General features: G+C 40.8%; 2 non-coding genes across 2 annotated transcripts; one reads left to right on the top strand and one right to left on the bottom strand.

The window, feature by feature from the left end:
• Nucleotides 1-5,231: 5,231 nt before the first annotated feature.
• trnai-uau (transfer RNA isoleucine (anticodon UAU)) lies at nt 5,232-5,303 on the bottom strand. Its single transcript has one exon. It is a non-coding gene; the product is annotated as a tRNA-Ile (tRNA).
• A 3,279-nt stretch (nt 5,304-8,582) lies between these two features.
• trnay-gua (transfer RNA tyrosine (anticodon GUA)) lies at nt 8,583-8,670 on the top strand. The gene is given in 2 exon segments: nt 8,583-8,619; nt 8,635-8,670. It is a non-coding gene; the product is annotated as a tRNA-Tyr (tRNA).
• Nucleotides 8,671-10,631: the final 1,961 nt, after the last annotated feature.

Here is a 10,631-nt window from a genome sequence, read left to right as displayed (position 1 = left end):
TCAGGAACGAACCGGTCCTCTTCCTGACTTGCTGGGACCCACAGTCATCTTTTCTCCTGTGCACAAACTTTGGTAGTTAAAGCCAACACTAACTAGCCGGTCAGTGAGCGTCAGCAGCGCACCATCGCAAGCCGCACAGCACAGCCTGGCACGGAGCTAGAGAGCCCGCAGGAGATCTGAATCCCCACAGATTGGATGAGAATTCAACTTCAATGCATTACAGCTCGAGAATTCAATTGTTATCCCAACCAATTGATATCAATTTAATTCCTAAGAGTTATGTACTTGTTTTGAGTATCCAATGTAGAAGTTATAACCAAGTTCATTTACGAAACGGTCTAATTGAATGATATACTGAACGTATTTCCTCTTGATATATGTAACTCTTCGTAACTGATTGAATATATACCTTTTGTATTCTGTTAACCCTCTCGATAAGATCTGTTAGGTTTACATGCATATTCTATGTATTAATAAATGTATCCTCGTGTATTAGTACCTGTGTGTGTGTGTTGTTTGAGTTATATCGCATGGTTGGATTCTAAAGCCATTAAAAGAATCATTTTGTGATTTACTGCTACAATTAATAATTGTCCCAGTAAATGCCAAAACCCTACAGAACTGGTGCCTTCAGAGAGCACACTAAATTTAATTTGGCGTCCCTGGGTGGGCGTGGCAAGACTGAAATGAGTCAACCAAGCGGAATAATTCATATAAAACGCTGTGGGTTTCATACACGAAAATACAGTGTGCTGAAAGCCGAAAGACAAAAAGTTCCCCTTGCTCTTTAAGCAGTGCTTGAGTGTTTTGTGATCTTTTGCGATCTACCGGGTTGATTGCATACTTGATCTTGTGGTTTTCTGTGGTAAAACTGTGATTTCGTACTAGTTTAACGATGGTTGCTAAAACACACATTTCAAGGGTTTATTCATTGCGAATCTCCACCCGTCAGTCAGAAAGATGATCTTAATGCATACAGATGCACAGACCATGAAAATGACTGATATTAGGAGATTCGCGCAGAAAGCCTGGGAGTATGATGTCCAAAGTCGCTCTGAGCAAAAAGCTGTTAAAGCGACTGTATTCGCCGTCAGAGCTAGCAGGGTTAACTCCCTCCTGCTCGAAGGAGCACAGGCTCCTGAGCTGGCTAAGCCCCGTTCCAAAGCAGGCACACAGGACCGCACCCAGCGTCCTAAGTGCCATGAGAACACCGGGGGAGGGAAAGGGCTAGATCAAGCTGAACAGAAGGATTCAGTAGCTGCCCGCCTGGCCAGGCTTGAACAAGTTTTATTAGGACAGAGACAACCGCTCCCCAAGGCTGCCGGAAGCGTGAATGAGCTGATACTCTCCACTGGAGGAGGCGGAGACCCGCCCCCTCTCCCTCCCTCAGTCTATCTGATTGAGCGGAAGGGTTCCTGCCTGGATGAGGTCAGCCACTCCCAAGCGAGTGCTGACTCCACCCCTGAAGTCACAGAGCAGGCAGTAAAACAGAGAGGAAAAGCAAGAAGCTTTTACCTCAAGACTGCCATGGGAGATGTCTTACACAGTGAGACACTGATTGACACTGAGGTTGAAAGGTGTTTGATGTCACACGGCAACCTCAAACGGATAGAAAAAGAAAAGGGCATGCGACTCAGAGTGGAACCTTTGGTGGATCACCAGAAAGGCAAAGTGTGGAAACAGGTCAAGGCTCCTAAGCCTTCTGTACAGAAGGAAAGGGGGGCCAAGAGGGAGACTGTACTCACACAGTGCCCACCGAACACAGAAGCCCATGTGAAGATTCCTTCTGTTCACTCTGGACAAGACCTCCTTATAATAGACCTCTAAAGTTATCCCTATAATAGACCTCTAACCATATACGTATAATAGACCTCTAACCATATACGTATAATAGACCTCTAAAGTTATCCGTGTAATAGACCTCTAACCATATACGTATAATAGTCCTCTAAAGTTATCCGGAACTCCTACCATATATGTATAATAGTCCTCTAAATTTATCCGTATAATAGAACTCCAACCATTTATGTATAATGAACATCTAATCATAGACGTATAACTGACGTATAACAATAGACGTATATTAGAATTTCATTCTAGACGAATTGCGGACCACATTTAGACATCTAAGGTATGCATTTAATAGACGTATACTATACGTCTTTTGTTCACTGGGAATGGCAAGATCGTATTTGGAGTCCAGCATTTCTCATTTCTTATGCAGAGCCATCGACTCGGAAAGCACTGCCGAGCACAATAAGGAATTGTGGCTTCAGATCGCTGTAACTTAGAGCTGCCTTGGTCTGTTCATGCTGCCTACAAGCTTTGAATTGCTGCCATTTTCTGCAAGCGTTCCATTCTGAGGTTTCATGAAATTCCTTACATTTGAGACAACACTAAAATATTTCATTTGGGTTACCTAATACATAGTGCAAACTTTATCTGCATGGGAATCCTTTGGCTCATGAAGCCGTTTGTTATTCTGTTGTGAGGTGTGAGGAGCAGAATGCAAATCGAGTTGGTGAATAGAAAATGAAACAGGAGTCACTTCTTGAGCTACGAATTCCAAAAAGTATGAAAACCCATGGATTTTAACAGTGCAGAATACTCACAAATTGCACTGAGTTGCTTGCTTACTTCTGCTGCTTTTACAGTCATTCACCGTCAGCTAGCACTGGAACAATTTAAGAGAGGTAAAAATGGAAGCTGTCAGGAGTGGGATTTGAGCCCACCCCTCCATTTGGAGACCAGAACACCCAAGCCAGCTTGAAAGACACACATCCTTGAGTTTGGCACCTTAGACCACTCAGCCATCCTGACAAGCAAGAGCAAAAGCTGTGCTGAATGCACCAGTAGTTGACTAAACTGAATTTCTTCCCTGAAATGATTTGCTTGTGACGAGCCAAGTTGCCTTGAACGGATCTTGGAAATCAAATATACGGATGGATTCAGAGTGTGCTTTCCAAAGTTTGTGTAACATTTTCCTTTGCTAGGGCGCAGTTGTCTTCCCAATCTTGATTACCTAAAACCGGGTCCCATCAGTGTAAAACAGCTTTTCTTCCTGGGGAACAAAGGTTGTTTTCAATATTTCTAATTTTGGTTTCAAGATCGCAATTTAGTGTGATTTTAAGAAATTATTTAATGTCATACGTGATCTAATTTTCTGGAGCAAATGCGTTTTTCTATTGTAATCTCTTGTGAATGTGTGCATAGGTTTCATGGTTTCAATATAAGACTATAAAATGTCTTCTTTGTATTATTCTGTATTAATTTGTGAAAAGACAATAAAGTTCTTAACAAATCCCATATATTTGATTTCTGCATTCTGTTAAGGCTTTAACAGATAACTTTGCACTACAATTTTGAGACAGAGTAACAAGTAGAGACGTTTTGCAAGTTACTTGATGAGCTAGATAAAATAACATGGCGGTGAATAAGGAAGGCACAGTAGGTTTAAAAGACCAACAACTTAGCTCTTGGCCACCATCCCATTGCATTCAAAGTCTCAGCCTACTATACTATGTTGAATCAACGCTAGTAATATTACTGTTGTAATAGAGGAGACCTGGCGACCCTTAAGTTCAAGATTGTGGATTCAAGGGTTTTTTGTGTCCTTTCTGAACCCTCTAAGCTTTTAGTTGGACAGTGCAAGCAGGACGTGATAGTGTACAGTGAAACGGTGTCTTATGACCTTTGCCTGATTCAGCTTTCTTTCCATTTTGAGCCTCGATTCAGATATTGCTCTGAAAGCATCGGGCGAGCAAGAGTGTGTCTGAATCGAGGAAGATCTGCTCACAAGTAAGTATTAAATACTTCAGCGTTTACTGTTCGAATACCACACTTTGTTAAAACACGGCTGCTTTTTAAGCTAATGTGTAGCGGTTTTTGAGCACGCATTGTATAGTTAATGCTGTTATTAATAAAACCTTAAATTCACATAATGGAATTTGGACGGCGCAAAGTAGTCTAGCCCCTGTACAACTGTACATGCCCGCTGATTAGAGCTTAAAACTACAGTAGCAGGAGTAGCAATAATGGCAACAACGAGTTCGGCATTTCTCATGTCTTCTGCAGAGCCATCTTATTGGAATGCACTGCCCGAGATAAAAGAGGACTTGTGGCTTTGTTTTTACAGACTGCTGCGTTGCTCTGTTCATGCAGCCTACACGCTTTAAATTTATGACATTTACTGCAAAAGTTGATTTTCCAGGTTTTTTTTTAATTCCTCGCATTTGAGCAGGCACTAAAATATTTCATTCAGGTTCGCCAAATACATTGTGGAACCGGTATTTCCAACGGAATGCTGTCTTACATGAAACCTTTTTGTTATTTGGTTCTGAAGTTTGAAAATGAAAATGAAAAGGGGTGACTCCCTTCGTAGGCTTGAAAGAAGTCCAAGCAGCATAAAAACCCACAAATTCTCACAAATTGCATTGTGCTGCACCTTTCTTCTGCTGCTTTTATAATTCGGGCTTCAACATTTGAATGCATACCTTACTTCTGCTAATCACATTCAAGCATTCACTAAGCTTTTTCCTGTCCATTATGTTCTTGCTAAGCATTTTCTCCGTTTGCCTCCTATTGTGATTGCCAGCGAGCACAAGAGGACTGGAACAGTGTAAGACAGGGTAAAAATGTCGGGAGTGGAATTTGAACCCAAGCCTCTATTTGGAGAGCGGAACACAAAGCTTAAAAGACACAAACCTATGAATTCATTATTTTAAACCATACGACTATCCTGAAGAAATGTATGCTGAATGCACCAGTTGCATCTGATTTTCCGTAACTTTAGGACGATTGACACGACTGGACGAAAACAATTTGTGGCGTTTAGCATGACATAGTCTTGCAGGCAGACAATGTTTTGTCCCACTACTTATATAATTTTATCGTTTACTTGTTTAAAGAAAAAAAACACAGTCTTCTCGTTCCTAAGTCAGATTTTAAGTGCTTTCGAACCTTACTTCCAACCTAGACTGACAACTCACTCGATCTGTTTGTGATCAGACTGTGGAGTGGGTCTATACCAAATGCACGTTCCTTCCCAATGCTGAGGTGATCATTTGGAAGATGGGTGTGAAGAGAGACAGGCTTTGTAGAATAAAAAACAGGGCAGAATATGCAAGAACCCTAATTACTGGCGACAGTTATGTTCTTCTTACTATAGAGACTCCTACATTGCGAGTTTTTTTAAGACTTTGAAACTAAAGGAGAGGGGTGACAAATGAAGCAGACACAGGTGGGGCTTGAACCCACAAACTTGGGTTTATAAAACCAACACCTTACCACTTGGCCACCATGCCTTGAAAGACATGCTTTTTAACAAGGAGATACTGTAATGTTTCATAGCCGTTCAGGGACACCAAATATGTAACGTTGTGGCTCTCTGAAGGCACCAGTTCTGTAGGGTTTGGGCATTTACTGAGACAATTATTAATTGTAGCAGTAAATCACAAAGTTGATTCTTTTGATGGCTTTAGAATCCAACCATGCGACATAACTCAAACAACGCACACACACAGGTACTAATACACGAGGATACATTTATTAATACATAGAATATGCATATAAACCTAACAGATCTTATCGAGAGGGTTATCAGAATACAAAAGGTATATATTCAATCAGTTACGAAGTGTTACACATATCAAGAGGACATACGTTCAGTATATCATTCATTTAGACCGTTTCATAAATGAACTTGGTTATAACTTCTACATTAGATACTCAAAACAAGTACATAACTCTTAGGAATTAAATTGATATCAACTGGTTGGGATAGCAATTGAATTCTCGAGCTGTAATGCATTGAAGTTGAATACTCATCCAATCTCTGGGGATTCAGATCTCCTGCAGGCACAAAGAAACAGTTGCAGGCTTGTTGCTGTCCAATCCGCACTCTCTGGCTCCGTGCCAGGCTGTGCTGTGCGGCTTGCGACGGTGCGTTGCTGATGCTCACTGTCTGGCTAGCTAGTGTTGGCTTTAACTAGCAAAGTTTGTGCACAGGAGAAAAGATGACAGTGGGTCCCAGCAAGTCAGGAAGAGGACCGGTTCGTTCCTGATGAAGAGCTAGTTCTGAATAGTGATTCAGCTGTCCACAGTTCCGACCTGTTCACGAGGCCTGCTGCTGGTTACTCTCTGGCAACCTCCACTCTAGACTCTTAGAACAAAGGAAAGTTCTGGCACTCAGACACACTGGCCGTTCCGTGGTTGTCCGGGCTGAGTCTCAGGATGGTCAGGAGGCGCGCTGCGAGAATGTCCTGCCCTTGGGAGCCTTCTGCTCCTGGGCCGTCCTGCCTTGGAATTCTCCTTTGAATTCCCTTTAGAACAGTCCACAGAATCCTCTCCAGAATCTTACTGAATCTCTCAGGCTCTCATTGAATCTGAATCTCTCAGGCTATCTGTGTTGCCTGTTTTTACCTGGAGGAACTTCAGCTCATTGATTGGCTGAAAGTTCCATGGGCATCAGAGTCCCACGTGGGTTACTCAGCCCTACCAGTCCCTGATTGGTTGATCAAGGTGAGATATGAGTCACTTACTCTTGACACTTAGGAATGCAGTCCAGATGTCCATTCGGCACTCCCTAGACTGATAGGCACCAATGGATGACCATTGATCATGATAGCCAGGCTTAGCTAAGTGCATCCCCCTTTGGGAGCTGTCCTAGGACCTTAAATCACCCTGCACTAATGGTCTCTCTGTGGCTGCACCACAGAGATGAACAGAGAAATGGGGCCTCATTTGAGAAGCTCAGAAACACTTAATTCTGCCTTATTATTAAGCCTCGCCGCTACAATACATAGCAGCGGTGTGACTCCAACAGATGCTCATGAAGAGACTGGAGCTTTAATCCAGCTCCTTAGAGAGCTCGGCCGCGTTACTCTCGACAGCGGCTCTTCAGCTCTTGTTGTTTGACCTAGTGGTGTTATGACGCATGGAAGCGACTGCAACTTCGTTTTCTGAGATGCTTTCTCTCACGAGGTGAAACCTCTGGATATAGTTCTTTTGTAGAGCAGGCTTTCACACCTCTGCTTATAGCGCCCTTCAAATCATTTTATTTTTATAGAAAGATGCATTCCAAAACAATATCTCCTGTTTTAAAAATGCTTTATGCGGCGTGTTTGATTAAACGGACAGTTTTCTTATTGTAGAATGCAGATCTGTGCAGCAATTGTACTGGATTTGACTGGGATTCTGAAATATTTATTGCAAAGGTATGACTTTCATGAACCTATAACAGACCTGAAACTCCCTAGCTTCCAATCTCTGATGTTACTGTCCTGAAACTCGGACGTGATGTTCTGCAGATATGCAGTGTCCCTTTACTCTCGTTGTTTTCAAAACGACCTCCGTTGTCAGGCGCAGTTGAAGTGGAATTGGCCTGACTGCACAGGAAAGTACAGAATGATAAAATGTTTCTACGGCTCAAAATGTCCCTTTAGACCCTCGTCATATCTCTGTTAAGAGCGGGCAGGTAGAGAGCTTTTACAGATGCTCATGATTTTTCACACGGGGTGTTACCTGTTGTAGTGTCTCCCCAGTGGGCAAAAGATGTTCTGTAGAATATACAGTATGTTGATTAAACGCATACCTTAGACATATAAATGTGGTCCGTAATGGGTCTAGAATGAAATTCTAATATACGTATATCATTATACGTCAATTAGACATCTCTGATTATACAGTATGTCCATTATACATAAATGGTTGGAGTTCTATTATACGGATACATTTAGAGGACTGTTACACCTATGTAGTTAAAGGTCTATTATACATCAAAGATAGAGGTCTTACAGGTGTAGAAACTAGTAAATCAAGCCAATGATTTGGTTTAGAAATTTATTCTGAAAATATACAATTATTCACACCTGAAAAATATGTAGTTCAAATTATGCATTTTATACAATATTGTAATAAACATGATAATCATCATAAAAAACACAACTAGTAAACTTTAGCTACAAATTATAGTAACATGGGAATATATTGTAACGCTTACGGCCGACAGGTACTGTGTAAGAGCCGGCGTACCAGAGCAGGTGACGTCACCGCCCTTCCCTGCGATAGCAGGACTACAGCTACTGGGCTGAAAAGAGATCTCTCTTTAGCTCACCGGGCTGGGTTGCTGCAGAGAGACGCGGAAGTCCCGGGTTCGAGCCTCAATCGGGATTGGGCCGACCTAATGCAGCAAGGGCGCCCGCCTGAGCCCCCGTTGCGTTACAATATATAGTAATGACAAACACAAACTAATTACATTAACATGCTAATATTTAACTCAAAACCACATTTCGATTCAAATATAAGTTTTAAAAATTACAACTTCTATATTTCCACGAAAATATTATTAATGTAGCACAAACACTACTTTCTAATAAAGACAGAATGAAACTGTTCTGTGTCTCATGGTGATCCTCCTCTCGATACTAATGAAATGTTTAATATGATCCCTCGAGAAAAAAAGGTGTCAATATCCGCCTGGAACGATTGATGCCCCATCAAACATTTTGTAATATCCCTGGAAGTTCATACTGCAGAAACCTGATTCGTGGCTTAAATTCAAGATAAACAGTATTCCCACCTTCCCTTCGATAGCTCAGTTGGCAGAGCGGAGGACTGTAGTAGAAATGGTGAGGTATCTTTAGGTCGCTGGTTCGACTCCAGCTCGAAGGAAGGTGCTTTCGTGAACTTTAATCAAAGAGTTAAAATAGCGAATCTTTTTCACTCAGACGTTGATCAAAAGCTCAATAAACCACGAAGCAGAGGCTCTTGTTCCGAATTAAACTCCCGTCTGAATGTCTTGTTTTGGCCAAAATCTGATCTTTGAATTAAGGGACTACTCTGTCGGCTTTGTAATTCAAAAGTATATACAAATGTCACGTTTTTTTTTTGTAGATATAAAGGTGTTCTCTGTTTTCAAAGGAAAGGATATGTACTTAATTGCCTTTATGATTAGGTATTGATTTTGTATCGTTATATTATTAAGTTTGTGTTTTTTGTGTTTTTAACGTATTGTGGACTTATTTTTGAAACAAATGCTTACAAAGGCAAACAAGGCACACATCTGTTTATACCAGCGGTGAATTGTACATTTATATTTACAAGCTACTCTGCACTTTTGGGAGTATAACAGGTTCGATATAAAGTGGGAAAAATATAAAAGGGGAAAATACCCCGGACTGCGTGTAAAGCCCTCGTTGTGACTGTTGTTTTATTGTTAAATACGGCGTACTGTGCACGAAATGTTGCAGAAACACAATCTGATATTTTAATAATTATTATTTTAATAATTTGATAAGTATGAGGCCCCGGATCCAAATATTCAGTTCTGTTTTTTTTTAAGTGATATCTTCCCTTCCTCTCGTGGAAATCACACGATGTGAGCAATTGTTTTTTGTTCTTTTTTTTCACGTTGCGATCCAAAGAGCCTCAGACGCCCAGTCTGACAGTAACCAAACCAGAATGGATTCTGCTGGGAGCCGGACTGAGCTCATTCTCTGTGCTAAAAACAGAATCAGCTCTTCCCCGAATACCATCTACAGCTGCTGGATGGTACTCTGCGTCCTGCTGCTCCAGCAATTATTTTGACGAAAGACAGATCACTTGTGCGCTTTTAACCTTCTCGCAGCTACAGGCGAGACTGACGCTGGCGATATGAAGGCACCCGCTGGTACACCTTCTCTAACTTTCACAATCGCGATAAACATTTTTTTTAAAAGACCTTTGAAAAACTAGATATAGATAAAACTAGATAAAAAACATGAGCTTTATCGGTTTTTACATTAATCGATTTTGAATCAAATTTGATCTTTTTACATTGCATTTTACATTAAAAAAGCGTGCATACCTAATCCACCAACAGACAGAGCAATATTTTATGTTGCCTTCCGGAGCTTTCAGCGTGTGATGGATTTGTATGAGCGTCTGTATGATACCACTACAGCATTGGCGCAGGTGCAAAATCGACTTTCACAAGACTTTTTCAGTGTCTTCTCCTCTCTCAAATGGACCGAAGCACAGGAGCCAATATAAGAGAAAACGACAGGTGTTTAAACAGAGAATGTCCCAATGTCTGCGACAACGCATTGTGATTTTGTATAAACGCAAATGGTTTATCAATTAAAAGCCAACATCATTCTTTTAATACCCTACCACACATGCGAGCTGTTGTGTGAAAGAAAATTCATCTGGGCATAGGAAGGCAGAATAAAATCCAGAACTGTATTGGTGATATCGATAAACAGGGCTCATGTTCACAATAAAACTTTATTGTATAAAACGTTAAAATTCGTAAATATTTGTTTTAATCATGCAAAGTGTCTGTTAAACCATTCATGAAGGATACTTAGACAAAAAAAACACACCATTATATGAGAAAATATATTTACTATATGTGCATTTAACTTACTTTTTAACAATTTTAGTTTCAAGGTCAATGAAAATTGTTGCCCTGCTTTTTTGTCATAAATACACAAGCTTGTTATGTCTTGTGTCAGAAATAAACTGCATGAAACAAAACGTAAGTGCGACAAAGAAATCAAACATTTGCGTTTATAGTGCAATGTTATCTCGAGCCTTTAAAATTACTTTAAACGCAATTTGTTTTTCTCTGTAGCTCCAAGGCTTTGTCATTT

The sequence above is a fragment of the Atractosteus spatula genome, chromosome 10 (genome assembly GCF_055471065.1).
Source record: "Atractosteus spatula isolate fAtrSpa1 chromosome 10, fAtrSpa1.hap1, whole genome shotgun sequence".
NCBI lineage: Eukaryota > Metazoa > Chordata > Actinopteri > Semionotiformes > Lepisosteidae > Atractosteus > Atractosteus spatula.
The sequence above is the reverse complement of the archived record's forward strand: the minus strand, read 5'-3'. Positions and strand labels throughout refer to the sequence as shown.